This window comes from Mercenaria mercenaria, chromosome 10, assembly GCF_021730395.1.
Source record: "Mercenaria mercenaria strain notata chromosome 10, MADL_Memer_1, whole genome shotgun sequence".
Classification (NCBI taxonomy): domain Eukaryota; kingdom Metazoa; phylum Mollusca; class Bivalvia; order Venerida; family Veneridae; genus Mercenaria; species Mercenaria mercenaria.
In genome coordinates, this window is record NC_069370.1 from 13,228,525 (window position 1) to 13,249,481 (window position 20,957).

Here is a 20,957-nt window from a genome sequence, read left to right on the forward strand (position 1 = left end):
GTGGTGAGTAGAAAAACCCTGTTTTTTGAAGTCATTATGTTGAAGTCACAGTGACATTGAGACTGAAACCAGTTTCTGCTCAATAGCCAAAGAACATTTGGCATACACTTTTAAAACTCAATTGTGGTCAGAAGATGGCCTCTGCTGATCTGGAGATCAGTAGATCAACAGAATGAAACAGTTTCCACTCAATACATTTGTATTTTCATTTGGCCTACAGTCATCAAACTTTATAGATTGACTGCCTATGGTCAGCAGATGATCTCTACTGTTTTTGCAAGTTAAGGTAAAAGTGATCTCAAGAGCTGTCCATAAGACAGCGCGCTTCACTATTTTGCGATTTGACAGTATAATGAATTTATGTCTCAATAAGAACCTGTACTTTAAAAGGAAGATACATCAAGTCATTATCTTATATTGTACTAAAGTCATATCCAGAAAGTGAAAATTGCTAAAAACCTGAAAGTATTAATGGGGCATAATTCTGTCAAAAATACAATTAGAGTTTAAGAATGAAAATTGTAACCACACCACACATGCAGATGATGACCTTGAGCCAATATGGCTGACTCACAAGTTCTGCATATCGCCTTGATGAGGTGATCATTTGACCCAAGTTTCATGATTATTCTTCAAGGGGTTTAGGAGATACAGAGCAGACACGAAATGGAAGGCTCAAACCTTTGACCTTGAGTTGTGACCTTGTCCTTTAACCGAAATGGCTGACTTACAGGTTCTTTACATCGTCTTGATGAGGTTATCATTTGACCCAAGTTTCATGAAAATCATTCAAGGGGTATAGTAGATACAGAGTGGACACAAAATGTTACGGAAGGATGGACAGAGACCATTCCTATAACCACCCAACACTCCTGGCGGGGGGTTAAAAAAATCCACTAAATAAATCTGGGCAATAATGTGTTTATGTGTGGGAGAAGAGTGAAGAGAGGGGAAATGATGATATGGGGTTCTAAGAGGCAATAATTTTGGGGTGGGGAGAGGGGGGCTGGGTTAATGTGAGAGTTACCATAGGCACATTGTGAAATTATTTTGAATCTGGGTTAGCAGCTTCAGAGCAGATTTCTTTTAAGTTTTTTATACAGCCAAATAGAGTAAACTAGCCTCATCTCTGGCAGCCATTTTTTTTAACAAATTAACATGGCTTGAGTTTTTGGTAAAGGGTCACTTAAGGTACACTGTTGTGAAATCATTTTGAGATCTGTACAAAAGCTTCAGAGATTTGAAAATAGCCAAAAAGAGTTAACTACCCTCATCTGTAAACAGTTATGTTTTTAACAAATTAACACGACATGCAGGAATTTGGTGCATGGTGACTCAATGAATATAACTGTTAAATTATTTTGAAATCATACCAGTGGTTTGAGAGACCATATTCAATTTTGTTCCTCATAGCCTTATAGGGAAAACAAACCCCACCCTCAGACAGTCATGTGTTTAAGGAACCAAATTATTTGAAGTACATTTAATTTAGTGGATGGTAACCCAAAAATCATTTCTTTAGAATTATTTTTAAATTGGTCCAGCACTTTTAAAGGAGAAGAATTTTCAAGTCTAGCAAAACTATAGCCTTTTAAGGAAAATTAACCCTAACCCCTAGCAGCCATGTTTATCAATGAAAAAAAAATTATTTGGTATAGAGTCACTTAGAGTACATTGCTGTGAAATTATTTTGAAACTGGGCCAGTAGTTTCAGAAATATTCAAAGTTTTCCATACAGCCATATAGAGTAAACTAATTAATCCATCACCTGGTGGCCATGGTTTTTTAAAGAAAATAGAATGATTTGAAAAATTTGGTAGAGGGTCACCAAAAGAACATTTCTGTGAAATTATACCAAAAAGCATGTCAGTGGTTCCAAGATGTATTTCTTTTGGTGCAGTGGCATCCAGAATTCAGTCTGGATGACACAGATTTTCAGGAATCTGATAGAGGACCACCAAAGAGACATTCCTGAAAATTTTGATGGAAACTGACATAATGGTCTGTGAGATGTTCTTTAAAGAAAATATGGACAACATACAGATAGATGGCTGACATCCAACAATCCTAAAAGCTTACAATGAGCACTTTGTACTCAGTTGAGCTAAAAACTTCATGAGTAACACAGTACATGCTTTACTATATCTAAAGATGTTTGCATGTGCTCAAAAGGCATTATGACAATTTGTTTCCCAGAAGAATCTTACTAGTTATTAGTTTTTAATTCACTAGTCACAAATAAGGTGTCAACAGCCACTCTTTCAAATTTCCACCAATCTGATAATAAGAATTTTTTATAATAATCTATAATAAATTGTGATCTATTACAACAGTTTAAGTAAGTGCTTGGCTACTAAACTGCAATAGTTTCAGAAAATCAGTCCCCTCTGAAATCCTGAATAATGACTGTACATGATAACTTCAGTTTTATTATATTTTTTTTATTTTTCCAAATAAATATATTGAATAGTTTCTTGTGGCACTACTGTTTCCTTCACTGGTAATTACAGTATATCATACTGTGGTCTTTTTATGTCCAACTTTACTGACATCACTTCCGAATTACAACGATTCCTGTTTTCACGTAGAAGGCTAAAACATATAAAAATTGTATAACTTTTAAACATTTGATTTGCATCATGTTTTAGTAAGGAAATCAAGCTAAGCACTGGGCACTTTGATGTTTATTCAGATATGAGTGTTTGCTCCATTTTGTGACAGCTATAATGGTCTGTTTGACAAGTTGTAGTACAGCATGTCCCTCTATTTTTGTGGTCTCTTTACTGAAGAACTTCAATAAGGTATTCTTTACACTTGCTTAAATGTCAGGGTGAAAGGCTTTTTTTTAGTGTTCCATGAAGAAACAGAACCAGACTGTCTTTTGAAGTACTCCACTGGATATCTACAATATAAATTCTAGTTCATCATTTCACATAACTATGATCTAAATTTACAAAAGGTGTTTTATGTGTAAATATGGTCACAAGTTACTTGTTGACAACAAAAGACTATGTAAACTTTCAAATTACCTGTGGGTGGAAGAGTGGGGAGTGGGGCATTAATGATACAACAAAATATCACAAAAAAACACATACAACAAGAGCACCACCTTGCAAATGCTGACGCTCATCTGATTTTTTTGTATAATAGAAATATTGTCCTACCCATGATTTTCTAAGTCTAAAAAGGGCCATCATTCTTGCAAAAAGCAGGACAGAGTTATATTTCTTGATGTACAGCGTCCGCTTATGATGGTGAAAAACTGTTGCAAGTTTTAAAGCAATAGCTTTGATAGTTTATGAGAAATGCTGACTTAAACTTAATATTCAACCAAGAAAACTGATTTTCTAAGTCCAAAAGAGGCAATAATTTTTGCAAAAAGCAGAATGGAGTAATGTTCTTGCTGTATAGGGTCAGCTTATGATGGTGAACAAGTGTTGCAAGTTTCAAAGCAATAGCTTTGATAGTTTAAGAGAAAAAGTTGACCTAAACATAAAACTTAACCAAGAAATCTGATATTTTCTAAGTCCAAATCTTGCAAAAAGCAGAATGGAGTTATGTTTCTTGCTGTACAGGGTCAGCTTATGATGGTGAACAAGTGTTGCAAGTTTTAAAGCAATAGCTTTGATAGTTTAGGAGAAAAGCTGACCTAAACATAAAACTTAATCAAGAAAACTGATTTTCTAAGTCCAAAAGGGGCAATAATTCTTGCAAAAAGCAGGATGGAGTTATGTTTCTTGCTGTACAGGGTCAGCTTATGATCGTGAACAAGTGTTGCAAGTTTCAAAGCAATAGCTTTGATAGTTTAGGAAAAAAGTTGACCTAAACATAAAACTTAACCAAGAAATCTGATATTTTCTAAGTACAAAAGGGGCCATAAATCTTGTAAAAAGTAGGATGGAGTTATGTTTCTTGCTGTACAGGGTCAGCTTATGATGGTGAACAAGTGTTGCAAGTTTCAAAGCAATAGCTTTGATAGTTTAGGAGAAAAGCTGACCTAAAGATAAAACTTAACCAGGCAACGCTGACGCAGACGCCGACCAAGCGATGACAATAACGCATCTTTTTTTTTTTTTTAAATCAGATGAGCTAATAAAATGAAACTGCAAAGTTAAATATATTTTTTCATTTGTGCTGTGGTGGACGGTGTATGTATGCACAAAAAAAGTTTAAGAGGAGACAAGAAAATGACCTTAAATCTTTGGTCTCGAGTTTGGACATGGGTATGGTTCTTGAATGCGACAGGTTTTCTCCAATAGTGAATATTTGTACCAAGTTATTTAAAAATCAGACAATCGAGAACAAAGTTCTCGGCTGGACAAAATATTGTGCACACATTTACACTATGTGCTTCCACCTATTTTTAATGACCGGGCCCTAACAACTATAGCTGTCCATACAGAGTGCACAAGATTATTCAACAAGTTCTAAGTTGAAAAAGGTATATAATCTGGAAACCAAAGTGAATCACATTATAACAATTTATTGCAAGTTCAAACAAAATTATAGTAATGATATCATCTATCATGCAGAACTTAATTTTAACCAGTTATCTAGCTTTATTATGAATACATGTTGGATGAGAAGGTATTTTAATGAATTGTACAAATTTAAACAAGATTAACAAAATATCTAACTTGGTTATTTAAGTAGGTATTATGACAGGAAGCCTTGTGTAAAATTTCCATCCAATACATATAGTGTATTACTGACGATCTGGCAAACATTTTTAATCAAGGTGTGACCTGAGAGAGTAGAACAGCTCCCATTAATGACTATTCAGCCAGTCAAACTAATGACACTGAAAATACTTGAGTGATGTATCCATGTGTCAAACACAAGTACATATATCTTCACTTACAAAAAATTTAACAAGAGGGCCATCATAGCTCTATATCCCTCAGATTTCAGAACTTACACAGGCTAAAGAGTGTGTGTCTTGGGAGGTGGACTATAACATGCTAGGTGTTCAAAGTTCCAGAGGCAGTTGAAGTTGATTACATAAATCAGTGTGACAGATGACAAACAGATTCAAAGGTCATCATCAATGGGTAGAAAAAATACACAGACTCATGGACCAGGGTGTTTTAGGAGGTCTCTTTACAATGGTTATATTTTTACCTCTAGCTGACTAAGAAAGGTCCAAGTACCCCCATTTACGAAATATTTGGAGCAGACCTTATAATGATGCTACTGACCAAGTTTGATATAGATGCATCCAGTAATTAGAAAGAGTTTGTTTAAAGATGTTTCTATATTTAGCTCACGTGACCCCTAAAAAGGGGCTAGGTGTCCTCATTTTGGTTTGGGAGAGGTACTAACAATGGTGCTTAAGAACTAAGTTAGGTGCAAATCAATCAAGCTTTTCATGGGTAGAAGTCTTATTTCTATTTTTATCTCCTGAGGCCCCTAAATGGGCTCAAGTGCCAACATTTGAATAAATTTGTGAGAGGACATTATAATGATGCTACAGGTAAGTCTGATGAAGATTCATCCAGTCTTTCATGAGTAGTAGTCACTTAAAGTTGTTTTTTTTCAACTTTAGCTCTAGCCTCTAGCAGTCCCTGAAAGGAGTCAAGTTAAGGGGACGCATATTGCTACATTCACAGTTCATATAGCAATACGGAAAGGGTGCATATTCAAGAAATCGATGGTGGGAAAATAAAAAACATATTCCTAAACTGATATAATACTGATGGACACCTGTAATATTCAGTATTTTGTGGATAAGGATGTGGTACTATGAATGTAATAGGAAAACAGAGGTCTTTGTGAAAGTACATTCAACACAAAATATTAAGCTTTTGTATAAGGAAAAAACAGGTTTTTTACAATGACAGTGTTCCAAATAATGTTGAAGGGATGAGATTTTCTTTCTAACACACCAGGTTTGCTTAAACATGTAAAAATTTAACGCCACGTCTGTTCATCTCGGGATGGACGCCATATTTGTCATTGATAAAAAATGTAAACAAAAAAATCAGAGTGGGATTAGCATTGCAAGGGCATAACATGACATTCTACACAATGAATACCTTAGAACAGATATCTAAGATGCTACACAGGTCAGGCGGGTTAAATGCATAATGTCGATCACTTGAAATTCATCTTGAAAAGGTGGTTAATTTTAGTTTGTTTACATGGTTTTTAATTTTCCCACGACTTCTCGGCGATTCACTGCAAATGTATTACTGCGCCGGACGAAAGGTAACTCTAATAAACAACGGGAGACAACTTAGGTGTCAGCACGTGTACGATTTTTAAAAAAAACATGTCGATGATTATAATTTCTTATCAAATAATGAATCCTATTCAGATATTCGTCTTTAATATTAGAAAATTATTAATTTCTGTGGACATTTGTCAAATAATATTACTTACAGTGGACTACTTTGCGCATCAAACTGGTTTCCGCTTCAGTTGTGAGGCACTTCCGTTATACTTTTTGACAACAATAACAAAACACAAAATGAATCAATAAAGTCACTTATAAACCGACTGCTACTTAAATCAGTGTAAGTAAAGTTGTTGTTACAACATTATACATGTTCGTTACGTTATGAGATAAAGTTTATCTTGAACTGCATAATCCATTAATTACGTTTAGATGATATTGCATTTACAACTTATTTTACCCCGTTTTTTACGTGAATGACAGCATTCTCGTGCAACTCGTGCAAACAGAATTAAGAAAAGTATGGTGGAGAATTCAAGGACAAATTATAAATGACATTAAAGTGAGGATAACTGTATATTCGTCCAGTTTTGATCATTGACATTCCTGCTGTTTATTAGTAACTTTTGTGAACAAGATTAGAATGTTGCTTTTGCACATATACACATTGATTGGACCTCTCAACCAAATTTCATACCTTATTTTTGGGATTTTTAAGACAATACAATTCAAAAGTTTGTTGAATGTGTTTTGATATTTAAGTGCATTGTAGTTCATGAATACCAAGTTAAAAATTAATAATGGCAACATTTCTAGGCCTTTATTGTAAGCCACTAGACTTCTGTAACGATAAATGTTTAATGTATTAAGGGGAATATACTCTTTTACTTTTGTAATGTGGCATTCCTTGACCACCGTATCTTTTCTTATGCACTACTTTGTAAACAAACTAAATAATGTGTTTTAGCTCACATATGCGAAATGAAAAGCAAGACAGTGAACTTATTTCACATTCTTTCTTTAAATTAGAATCTGTAGGACATTGATAAATGTTTGGACAAAGTGAAGCACTATTATTTTCGCACCAAAAAGTCTTAATTGTTGACTTTGAATGTACACAAGAAGTCTTATGTAATTCAACAATAACTTTCTTGTTTCAGTTTTTCTCATTTTTATTTTAGTGAGCAATCCTTTGTGTACTTATAACAGTTGAAACAGTATTCATTTCATTTACCAAAACCTTGTACTTTTTTGCAGGTAAATTTTATAATACCCCACCCACTTTTTTCTAATTTCAAAGTATGCGTCCCCTTAAGACATTTTGAACAAACTTGAAAGAGGGCCATTTTTTTTTCTGAATAACCTGCACCTTTCTAAAGGGGAAAAATAGAATGATAAACCTGAGAAGGGAAAAAATAACTATGACCTTGACCTTTGAAATAAGAGCCTGTCTCATTGAGTTAAACATTCATGCCAAATAAAAACAAGATTCCTCAATGCATGTTCAAGTAATGGGCCGGACAAGATCTGATATGACCTTTGATCTCCAACTATGACCTTGACCTTAGAGATAGGAACCTGGGGCTTTTGTTTGACAACAATTCACTGAATTTAAATTATGCCAAATATAAACAAGATTGCTCCATGCAAGTCAAAGTTATAGACAGTACAAAAAAATCCGGACACACGCACAAACATACATACACTGAACTGACATTTGGACAACTACGGTATGTCTTCTCTTCCACAATTGGGCTCGAAAAGAATGATGCTAATTTTCCTATGAATTTGGTGCCTGATGAGAAGTAACCATAATTAGTGTGAACAGATGCACGAGTTGCAAATTTAAAGCAACATTTGGGTAAATGGGGTTGAAAAATATATAAACAATGACTTGAACACTATTCATATTTAGGTACATTTTTCTTTTTTTTTAATTCCAAGGGGTAAATATGATCTTCTTTAAAGGAAAATATATTAATTAAAGGGGAAAATATGGCTATTTTGCCAAAGGGAAACAGTCTGAATTGGACTGTATAAATAGCAAAGAAAGCACTGGATGCTACTAACCCAGATTTTTTCAATTCAATTCCTTAGTTTCAGAGAAGATTTCATCTGAGCCTTGACAGACAGTGAGTGATCACAATAGCTCAACCAGAGCACTTTGTTCTTAGTTGAGCTAAACAAGAGCTGTCTGTTGATTGCACACTAAACTATTTGAAGAACTGATGGAAGACAAAAGAAGAAAAATGGATAATACAAACAGTGGATTTGGATAAGTCTTGCACTATATGGCAATGTGTGACCATGATGGTCTGCAAGTGTTCAAAGTTTCAAAGCCATATATCAAACAGTTTAGACAAAATATGGAATACTCAATAGTGTGCAAACCTTAACTTCCGTAATTTCTGTGACAGATAACTTATCATAAGGGCTACAACTGAGCTGAAGTCCTTGTCCTAGTTATGTAGTCTTCCCGACTTACATGTAAGTAGACTATGACAGTAAACAAGTGGTCACGGTTGACAAATAGGTTAGGCAAACTAGATGCCAACGGGCAACATGTCGAGCCCGCCAGCTGTCAAAAGGACTGGGAGTTGCACATGACACTTCTTGTGTCACTGAGGCAAACATTCATGCAAAATAAAAAAGAGATTGCAAAAAGTTATTAAAGTAAAAACAAAGGGACGTAAATCTTAAAAAAAAAAATCTAAGTCCAAACAAAAATCCTCACCAGTAGAGATAGGTCAAAATACACCCGAACATTGGATGTAACATGCATGTTGTACTACAGAAAAGTGGTCTTGATTTTTCCCTACGACCAGTAATAAAAAATTTACAAATATAAGCTATTTATAGTAACAACAACGGGAAGTAATTCTAGGATCTTGCGCATGACATTCAGTCTCATGATGATGAACAATTGTGTCAAGTTACATCAAAATCCCTCTATGCATCAAAAAGAAATGCTCCAGACAAAGTCATTCTTGTATCTGACTTCTGACCTTTAAGTATGACCTTGACCTTACACCCAGGGACCTGGTTCTTGCGCCTGACACTCCATCTCATGGTGGTGAACATTTGTGCCAAGTTACATCAAAATCCCTCCATGCATGAAGAAGAAATGCTCCGGACAAAGTCATTTTTGAATTTGACCTTTGACCTGTAAGTGTGACCTTGACATTTGAGATAGGAACCTTGGGTTTGGGCATGACACTCCATCTCACTGAGGTTAAGATTAATGCCAAATATAAACAAGATTGCTCCATGCATGTCAAAGTTATGGTCCGGACAAACAAATCCGGACGGACGGACGCACGCATGCACGTACACCGAACAGCCATTTGGACAACTATGTATTCGCTTCCGCAAGCAGGCTTGACAAAAACGGACTGGTAGAAAAATTTAACTGATTTCGAAGTCCAAAAAAGGCCATAATTCAGCCAAAATATTAGACAGAGTTATATACTTTTGCCTACAGATGAAGATCATGAGTAGTATACCTCTCCATATTCTTCAAATAGTTGAGCTAAAAATCAACTAATATTTATTTTGTCAATGATATTGTAATAAAACAGTTTTACTTCAAATACGTTTAAAGAGTTGAGCTATAATTTGAAGTTCCATTTTTTCCAACAGATTTATTCCACAGCTCTCATCAATTACCTAGTTTCATGTGTACATATTCTCTTAGTAAATTTCAGGTAACAGTTTAGTACATGTTAAGTTTCTGCTGACGAGATAGCCAGTCTATTCTGTTCAGCCATGCCATACAAACCTATAAAAAGCCAAATAATTTGTAGCAAAGTCTTGATTCAAATTCTAAAATTGTACAGTGTGGACATTAAGTAGTCCCAGAAAGTATAACAACAAAAGCTTTCACAAGAAACAGCGTGCTCTACAATTTCGATGCTGGATAGTGAAACTAGGAACATATGAGGAAGCTGGGGCTTCCGCTTGAGTGTTTAATGACCCAATGTGGATGAATTCATTTAGTAAAAACTGAGATATGGAAAAAGGCATCAAAATTAAACTGAAACTATCAGTAAAAAGAGGGCATAATTCATGAAATAATGGTGCACTGGTTATGGCTCTTGTGTCATATGATGTGCATGACGAGGTGAAACAATAATTTTAAGTTTGAATCAAATCTACGTATATGGTAATAATAGAGTTAGATTGAAAGTGCATCAGAACTTTAACCTGATTTTTTTAGTAAAAAGGGACATAATTCAAAATATATTGCTACCTGAGTTATGGCTAATGTGTAAATGATGTGGAACAATTATTTAAAGTTTGAATCAAATCCATTTTGTAATAACTGAGAAAGAGTGATTTAACCTGAAAATTCTAAGTAAAAGGGGGATAATTTATGAAGTATTTGTGCAAGAGTTATAGCCCTTGTGGCATAGGATATGTGTGATGATGTGGAACACCTAATTTAAGTTTGAATCGAGTCCTTTCTGTAATAACAGAGATATAGTGAAAACGCATCAAATTAACATAAATTTTGAAGTAAAAAGGGGGCATTTTGAAACAAATCAGTGATAAAGAGAAAAAGCATCATAACTTAAACCAAGGTGCGGACGCTGACACCAGGTCGACTAGGACAGCTCTCCATACTTAATATAGCCAAGCTAAAAATTATCATCTCAACTACTGGAAAATAATGCTATAAACATAATTAAGTAAACAATATATACAATGTTGTACTTTATGTAAGCTGATGCAAAATTTTACAGCTGGTTGATACATTCTAACATTCTTCCTTGTTAAACCTACATCACTTTCAAGGAGAGTGAACATGCAACCTAGAGAAACACCAGACTAGACAATGACTGTGTTTCAAACCCGCTTAAATTTACTAAACATGCCCGACTTCCTCTTCAAGAACATGATTGTAGGTGACCTTGTGGGTAAAGAAATCTGTAAAATTTAATGCTGACCAATGAGGAACTCATCATGCTAACTGTACTACTCTGTTCTAGTAAAGTGGATTACCATTTGTTTTACCAGTCACTCAATCAGTTAAAAATCAAACCAGACTATAAAAGTCCAACTTTCTGTCATCCTTCATCAAAAGTTTGACATACATGTACACCACTAATTGCTTCTGAAATTATAAAATTATTTGTTGTGTTACATACTACAAATATCTGATTCAGTGCAGATGAAAATTTATTGAATTAAACTGTAAAGTATTATAAGTCAAAGCTGAAATTGTCATCATAGATTTTCAAACTAAAAACAATGTAGTGTTGCCAGTAAACAAAGCTGAATGTGTAAGGCCTTTGACTTTCAATTGAAGGACTATACTATAATTAATTTTATTTTGTTGGGTTTAAAGTCTCACCGACACAATTATAGGTCATATGGTGACTTTCCAGCTTTGATGGTGGAGAAAGACCACAGGTGCCACTACGTGCATTATTTCACCACGAGTGGGCTTCTGGGTAGAACCACTGACCTTCCGTAAGCCAGCTGGATGGCTTCCTCACATGAAGAATTCAACGCCCCGAGTCAATGAGGGGCAAGTGATTTGAAGTCAGCGACCTTAATCACTCAACCACGGGGGCCCAAGACTATACTATAAACTAAATACTACTGCATAATAATAATAACCTGTTAAAATATATTCCATCAGAAGTCACAGAGCCTTCATCTCTGTCATGTGGAAAAACTGCTTAGAAAGAACAACCACTAGTATATTAAAAAAATCTGTTATGTTGAAAATATCTACTTCAAATCCAAAGACATGCATTATTAAATTTGTGTGTAATACTGTGAAATGAGTGTAAATGTAAAAATACCTACAATCTGGTGCCAGATAGTTGCATGTGTCTTCTCTCCAGTCTGGTTGAAGTGGACTGTATTATACTAAATCATCGGCTTCAGACAAAACATTTCCACCAAGGAAGACCCTAGAAGAATTTTATAAATACTGATGCTAGAACTGATTTATATCCAAATAAAATATATTTTTACTTTGAAAATTTCATTTTCCTGTATCTCAGGTTACCATCACCACTTTGAAGTCTGTGAGGCAATTTCATCTTGCAACTGAATAATTGTAAACATTTTCTTTTCTTCATTTTAGCATGAAAACTATTGTGTCAGTGAGTGGAAAATAAAGACAAACATTCATTATATCTTCCTTTCCTTAAAGGGAATTCCTATAGTTTTTTATGTGCATCTTTCTGTGCAGCCGATACTATCTCTGGAAAATTGAAGTGAACTCAACATTTGTTGAAACATGTGACAAATTATCTTAAATATGAGAAATCTTGTATAAAATTACATTTTTTTTTAATAAGTTTCATCAGTAATCAAATGCTGATACGGGTTTATGTTGTATTGACATGTATAAAGCCTGACATGAATCATGCAACCTGCCATTTGTGGCTGTGTTTTGACAGTGCATTTTAGTACAACGACAGTATTATTCATATAATGTTAGACAATTAACTTTGTATTGATAAGACAATATCTCCTTTCAGATCATTTTGTATTCTATTATAGAAATGATTAAGAATTTTTAACTTCTAGCAGATATAATCAATTTTGTCAGTGTCAGGCCATTATTTTGTCTGAACAGGTGTTGTATTCAAGTGGTCTTAACATACAATGTTGCCTGGTGACCCATACATTTTTGGCCATTTTATGTTCACAATACAATTATCTATACATAAGGAAAGCAGGAAAAAAATCTATGGAACATTTTTTCAAAATTTACAAACATATTCTTTACTATGAGTATTTTTCATTGAAAAAAGTTCACAAAAAAGAATATGAAACAATCTTTTTTTTTCTTTTGTACCCATCATTGTAATGATATAGTTTTACAAATATGACTATGATATCAATTTCCAGCAAACCGAAATCTTACACAGTAAACGCTGCGTTACCGGTATTTAACGTTCAAAAGTGAGACACATCCTATGACTTATATTGTCACATGCAAGTTGTCAGAAGCATGTTATCTAAAACACTTACCAAACTGAGATCCAGGGTTCTCTGTGATCTTTTGCTTTTCCCCCATTTGTACATTTCATATATCTGTGCTTTTCTTCCACTTTTCCCAGTCAGCTTTAAAACAAATATAATTTTTACAGTTTAATTTACATGCATAATGCATTTAATAGTACCAATTTCAATATATATATTATTTTTCTTGTATGGCAACTTTAATTGCAATACCTTACCAAAATACACATGGAATTAACCTTACTATACTGTCCTGGCTAATCAGCTTAAAGATAAAAGTACATTTTTTTCGCCACTTTTTTATCTTTTGGCCATTTGTGAACTTTGCGAATTGTAGCGGAAACACCGACTGTAGACACTATCTAATTTTTGCCCAAAATCTGCAATGGGCATGTGTTCAACTGGATATATTTCAGTACAACCAGGATACATTACAGAAGACAAAAAATAAAAATAAGATACAATGACTATATTTTTGTTTTTGTTGGGTTTACAGTTACACCAAAACAATGTAGGTCATACGCAGGCAACTTTTTTCAGATTTCAATGGTGGAGGAAGATCCAATTACGGTGCCCTCCAGCCTAGTCCAGGGCATTAAATTGTTTCAGGCATACATGGGTACCTACCTGCCGGTTGGATGACTTCTTCACATGAGGAATTCTTAACCCAAGCAAGGTTTCAAAGCAACACCTGTGAGGAACTTTAAGTGACATTATGTGAAATGGAATAATTTGGCTACGACATACAGAGAACACGTACTCCGGTCCATTCAAAATATACCATAATTGCACTGTAGTTGCTATTAACAAATTAGTACCCTGGCATAGCTATTCTCAATTTATACCTCTTGGATATTTAGACTGAAATAGAAGCATACTTACTTTCATTATGCATGACAGGCAAATGGCATATTAGTAAAAACGGGGAATAACTCTGACAATCAAAACCCAAAGTACCTGTGCTCATCGGTGCAATAATCTGGTTGGACACAATGCTCATCTTCCTACTCTATATCTCAACATTTAGATGATCTGTTTATTATTATGCAGAAAGAGCATTGTGCTCTACCTGTAGATTGCACCTGCTGATATATATATCACTTTTTGCAGTATATATAGATGCACAATAAAATTGATGACAAAATGTGCAAAAATCTGGAACAGGAGTTGGTACAGAATAGGAAGTGTATATGCCTTCTGCATGGGGTCTTCAGTTCGAGTCAGCTTCTGGCTGCATACTTCTCTCACCATATGACATTAAGACCAAATTGTGGCACTGTGACTGTTTATTTTGTTCTTTATCCCACATGCAATTATAGATTATACTAGGATGAATTAATCTCAAATGTAAGATTAGTCCAAATAATAGGATATGTTTCGGGACAGCGTGATAACTTCTGACTGTCACGTCCAAACTAAAAATTAACTTATTCTGCATATTTCTGTTGGGAAATTCCTGATGAAATCCTTCACAAACTTTCTGGGGCAGTGCTCCCCCTTGCATGTGCAATTTATTTGTGATGACTACATCTCTTATAATGACATGTTGACATTCAACATGTTCAAGCTAGTCCAACTTGATGCGATCCTAAGAAATACTGACATGACTTTTTCATATCCCCACTCATGTCAAACACACAAAAGATCAAAATAGTTGAAGCAACTTCAGATGAAATTTTCATAGCTGCTGATGCTTTATATGATACAGGTTTAAATGTCGATTATTTCACGAACTGGCCATAAATTCAAATAAAAGTTACATGTATCGAAAGGGGATCCAATTCCTCATTGATTAATGTACAAAAAAAATCAAATATTAAATATCAAATGTCACGAATTTTTGGTGAATTAAACCCATGTATGTACTGCACATGATTAACGTTTACTGTGTACAGTATCGCCTCTGTAGCCTAGTGGTAGAGCGTCTGCTTAGAGTGCATGATGTTGTGGGCCACGTTATACCAAAGACGTATAAATGGTACTTGCAGCTTCCTTGCTCGGCAATCAGCATTAAGGGGATAGTGCTAGGACTGGTCAGCCGGTGTCAGTATAATGTGACTTGGTGGGGTATTATTCCATGTGTCTACGGTGTGATTTTCTAGTGAGACAGCACTATTAAGTTGGGCATTGTGCTCACTGCTACAAGTAGACACCGTCGTTTATATGACTGAAAAATTGTTGAAAACGATGTTAAACCCGAACACACACACACACACGTCAACATGCGCAAGCGATAAAACCAATAACTTTACACGACCATGTACTGTAATTTCTCCTCCAATATTTTGGTTCTTCAAAGTGTAAGGACCTTTAAATTGTCCCGTCACAAACATAAAACAATCTGAACATCGAATTATTTTGACTAACATTCAAGCTAAAGGAATTTTTTAAATCTATATTTAGAGTATTTTTACTGCAATTTCATGTCATCCGCAGTCCCTGTTGTGTTAAACTGGTTTCGGGGTAAGGCATACAGACACTAAATAGAAAAATGGCGCGAAAAAAAATGGTAGCTGCATAATGGCGGATACAAATAGTCCTCAGTTTTTTTGCTCTGTAGAGCTATTTTCCTTATTTTCTTTGCAATTTTTTTGCTAAAATCACATGACAGATCTATGCTTGACATGTAGGTAGCATTTTCATAATGAAAAAACAACATGACAAAAATTTTCATGGAAACTTAGATCATACACCACCAGTATAATTTGGGGTCTCATTTTTTAGCTGATTTTGCAGTTTGTGTGTTGGACTGAAATTAATTTTCTTGCATCAAACATGACCCCCACTTTTCTTTTAATTTTTAGTTAGCACTGACAATATTCTTCAAGAAAATTTAAGTTACAGACATTTAAAATGGGTCCTGATGTGTGCTGCGGTCATTGAAAATAGGTCAATTTTATATAGAATAACGAACAAGAACTATTTAGGGTGTTATAACCATAATTATATTCGAAGTTTTAAGTCTCTTATTTAAAATTGTAAGTTAGATATATATTCAATAGAAAAAGTGGAAACTCCACAGGTCGCTCAACACAACAAAAACGAAAATGTTGCAGGCACGGTTTGATTGAGCCTGTTCATGGACAGTAGTGGAAATGCATGCTACCGTCCACGCCCTCTAGCCCCGGGTTGAGCAGAACTCAACATTTACACATGTTAAAAGTACATGTTCAACCCATTTCAAGTTTCTGCATGAATATAAATTAATGTTTAAGCCAGTATTTTTTGCAAATTTAAAGTTTTCCTAACAGTAAAATGCAGATCTTTCAATGCAGATACAGGTATAATTATAAGGCTTAGATGGACCACAACTGTAAAATATCAGAAAATAAATTATAAGCCATCCAAATAAGCCAAATCAGTAAGACTAAATCTAAGTCTCTACAAAAATCTCCAAATCAATCAGTTGTAAAAGTGTTGGTATCATTTTTAATACCTGAAATGTTGTCCGAATTCACCACTGAGACGAAATATTGCCATTGCATCGTACAGCGTTCTTACCCTATAATATGACGTATGAATTGAGAAAACTCAGCTTCTACCAAAAGAAGTCGTTGAAATATCATTGCTTAATGTCACAATTAGCTGAAATACTATCAAAAACTTTAATTTTCCTCGCAAGTTTATTTTTTTAGCACACTTTGTTGTTGTTGTTTCCTTCTGACAAGTGCGCGTCACGTGACTAAGTTAGACTGGACCACTGTTTTGAATGACTTACGACGGATCTTATCTTAACTACGAGAACTGATTTAAGATACCGTTTGTAAAACACTTTAAGATTTATCTTAAAATTCCTCGTAAGTCAATATCTTACGCTAAGATAAGTGAAATCTTAAGATTTTTTTTAAAACGATACCCAGCTGGATAGTTTATGTTGCTGCTCCCTATATATATGTAACAAGGATGTTACAGGTGTGTTACATTGATCGTTTCAAGCAATCAAGAATGTAAGGCTGTCTGAAGACTTTCATCGAGAAGACGCTTTAAATAATGCAATTAATCAGAGAAAATTTCTTTTCGAAGCAGTTCTTAATGATTATATTCCGCCAGAATTCATAAAATTATAGTTTTCAAAGTGCGATTATGCACTTTTAGGTAAAATTAATGTTCAACAACGATGTGTGTTATAACTGTTCAATTGTTTCTCCTTTAGAGAGATCTATATATGTTTCCGTGTGCATTTTTTTCAATGAACACACGGAATAGAGTGTGGTAGACAAATCGTGCTGGATTTCACACTGTGCTAAATGCCGTTTGTTCATACATATATTTAATAACTTTTTCCTGTAGATGTTATGCATAAAATTATTACCTACAGTAAATTAAAATATTTATCTAGTTTCTTGTAATTTGGAGGTTACAATCTATCTTCGAATGTGAACCACTACTTACTATGCTTGTTTTCAGATGTTGCTGAGTTGGGCGTATTATTAGACGGAAATGATAGTGATAATTGCGTCACGAATTGGACTACATTGCCTGCTACTGACGCCATTTAATATTATGTCACATCTGATGTCACTTCCATATCAGACACGGGCGAAATGTGTACATCTAGCGTGTTTTCAAAGTAGAACTTTCTTTTACAATTTTGGTGAGGATAATTCTTGGAACTACATTCAATTGAAAGGAGTGGTTTATCTAATTCAAAGAATACATGCTATATTTGAATCATGAATATGATAACGGTTATTAACAACGCATTTTTTTTTTTCAAATTACTGTCATAATTTGTGCCTGAATGTCATCGTAAGTAATCATGCGGTTGTTCAATCATAGACACAGAACCCAAATGATGTTGTATGCCGATGTCGGTGCAAAAATTAATTGAAAAGTGATTATTTTATAAAATGGAAACATTGGGATTCAGAATTCAGTTAACATGGAATTGGCAAGTTGCATGTAGTAAGTAAATTTCTCTTCCTTGCATTTGGAATTATATTTTAATAATTGACCTAAATTAGCGGTGCCCCACTGTGTTCCTTTATTTGTTCGTTTTGTCCTCATGTGTTTGCTTTGTATGTGTGTGTGTGTGTGTTTGTAGTGTGCACGTCTGCGTGCTGTGGGTTTCGTTTTGGGGAGGCTGCGTTTTTGGAACATCGCATTCCCTGTTTGATATTTTCTTTGTTTTTTTTTTCTTTTTTGGAACATGGTGGGGGTAAGAGTGAGGTTGGGTGCGCACCATAAACCGGTTTAAGCTCCCCAGTGGTGTTTTTGCCACTGACCGTTCCAAGGCGGTGCCCCACTGTGTTCCTTTGTTTGTTCGTATTGTCCTCTTGTGTAGGCTTTGTGTGTGTAAGCGTGTATGTGTGTGTGTTCCTTTGTTTGTTCGTTTTGTCCTCGTATGTTGGCTTTGTGCGTGTGCACGTGTATGTGTGTGTGTTTGTGGTGTGCACGTCTGCGTGCTGTATGTTTCGTTTTGGGGAGGCTGCGATTTTGGTACGTGGCATTCCCTGTTTGATATTTGTCTTTGTTTTTGTTGATGTATAGTCTGCCTATATATCCAGAAAAGAGGCCTAGAAATTGCCTTTGATGGCATTTTTTGTTAATGCCCGACAGCCAGTTCGTTGTTAACTTTATAAAATTTGGAAAAGTTTCAGGGGGCTGTCGCCTTCTAGGGGTCATAGTAAGGTCACAGCACAAGGTCAAAGGTCAATAAGTGCATTTTTGTTATAAACGTCAAATTTTTGCCATTTTTGCTACCTTTAAATATAAACTTGTAATTTTTCGGTGATAATTATGAAATTGAGAAGTAAAATAAATTACTTCGTGTAGATTTATTGCATTTTGGGATTGACAAATTCAAAACGATTAAAGTCATTTCTATAGAATGAGCAAACTTTTCCTACGCTCTGATACTTTGTGCATTTATGAAGGCTATCTGTTTCGTGTTTCTGAAACTTCCGTTTTCAGGCTAGCAATTTCTAAAAAGGCTGGTTGATTGCCTGTAGGATTGTCTGTATGAACAGTACAGGTAGTTAAATCTATGGCGCGTATTTTGTAAAGACTGGTATAGTCAAACTTCATTTGCTCGAATTCGGATTATTCGCTTACTACTCTTGGCTCGAACTCATCGTCAGGTCTATATAATGTATACTTCACATTGGCTTGTACTACTGATATCTCGAACATATTTTGCTTGTCCCGTCGAGTTCTAGTGAACATAGTTTGACTGTACTAATTGTTGACAGATATAAAGATTTCCTTGGAAGCATAAAACTCAAGGACGTAAAAATAGCAAACTCGGTTTGATTAAGTCTGTTTTTAAGATAGAATGAAATGTGCAAATTCTCTCATGCATTATCTAAAATACTCTATGCTGTCAATTAGAACTCTATTCCAGTGGTTTACGCATGCGTTGTAGTAATTCCAGGCATGTGTGGCATTTAGAAATACATCTATGTACAAAAATTAAGCGATATCAAAGTTTAGTTGTAGATTTTAGATAACCGCAAAGGCTATGTTTTTTTTTTATTCCATTTGCATGAAAATGGTACTCTTCATATTTTTGAGTCAGCTAAAATAGTTCTTTGCACATTAACATTAGGCTATTATGAGAACTGGTAACCGCTCTTCAAATGTTTTCAATAATTACAATTTAGTAACTATTTGTTTATGTTGGTTCTATAGATGGCAGAACTTCAAAAAGGCTTAATAATTGTCAGTGAATTTGGAAGTATATTTAATGTTATTAGTATGATCTTTATGACTGTGAACATAGGGGTAAAGCATGTTTTGTTTTCCAGTTACCACACCTTTAGATTTCCGAGTGATTGGTTAGTGATAGAACCGGGCAGAGCAAATGTACCATTGTATTACGAAGGAATCTAAACAAATGTGAGCTACCGCTACTGTAGCCTTAAACGTGTAAAAATGAGTATATTGTTTATTAAATTTAGTGCGGAATACTAGAATTAACTACCCTTATATAAAAATAGGTTCTTACCCTTATTTAAAAGAAAATGAATAAACCCCATAATAGTCTCACTTCACAAGCTATAGACGTCTTAGCCTGACATATTCAATCGGCAGTATGTGTTTATTATAAATCCATCGCTTTGAATTTCAGATCTCTTCTTCATGCTCTTCTCATCCTGCAGAAAGTTATTTTTACGCATTGTATATCTCTAAGTTACTATCGAACCAACCCGCCCGCTTAGCTAAATATGGACAGCGTCGGTCTACGGATCGCGGGGTCGTGAGTTCGATACTCGGCAGGGCGTATGTTCTCCGTGACGATTTGACAAAATACATTGTGTCTGAAATCATCCGTCCTTCACCTCTGATTCATGTGGGGAAGTAACCTTTCTGATGTTTTTATATCTCTATTTTTACATTTTAATTTGTAATATATCTGAATGACTAATGTTTCAGTTCCAAGATACCAACTTTGTTTTCATAGTGTTATCAAGGGCATTTTGTCTGAAACCAGTGTCAGATGTATAAATTGTTACGAATAAAATAATGCAAATATCGCATTAAGAGCTTCGGTGATTGTTCTTGAAATGTGTTACTTAATTACAAATACATAAAATATGATAATAAATGTGTGACCGATAGTAAAAATAGAAAGAAATTACAGCAAATCAAAGACGCGGTGTATAGATTAACTAGTTGAAATCCTACAGATCTGTCCTGTTTTGTATATTACCGTACATCATCTCTATCAGTTATTCTTCTAAAATGGTCCTATCTAATCATCACCGCATGGTCAAATTACTATAAATATATATAATATAATGAATTATCACCAGTATTGAAATCATTTCATTAGGAGCTGGTGAAGCATTCCATATAT

The 20,957-nt window shown here is 34.7% G+C and overlaps 2 long non-coding RNA genes across 2 annotated transcripts in view; one reads left to right on the forward strand and one right to left on the reverse strand.

Moving 5' to 3' along the window:
* Window positions 1-2,126: 2,126 nt before the first annotated feature.
* On the reverse strand, window positions 2,127-16,911 carry LOC123526392 (uncharacterized). The gene is made up of 6 exons (XR_008372630.1): window positions 16,596-16,911; window positions 13,169-13,261; window positions 11,990-12,096; window positions 11,177-11,288; window positions 9,842-9,953; window positions 2,127-2,902 (listed from the first exon to the last, which is right to left on the reverse strand). It is a non-coding gene; the product is annotated as an uncharacterized LOC123526392 (long non-coding RNA).
* A 206-nt stretch (window positions 16,912-17,117) lies between these two features.
* Window positions 17,118-20,957, forward strand: part of LOC128559774 (uncharacterized) — a 54,137-nt gene continuing 50,297 nt past the window's right edge. Inside the window, exon 1 of the long non-coding RNA XR_008372631.1 lies at window positions 17,118-18,064. This is a non-coding gene — a long non-coding RNA (uncharacterized LOC128559774). The remainder of the gene's footprint in view (window positions 18,065-20,957) is intronic.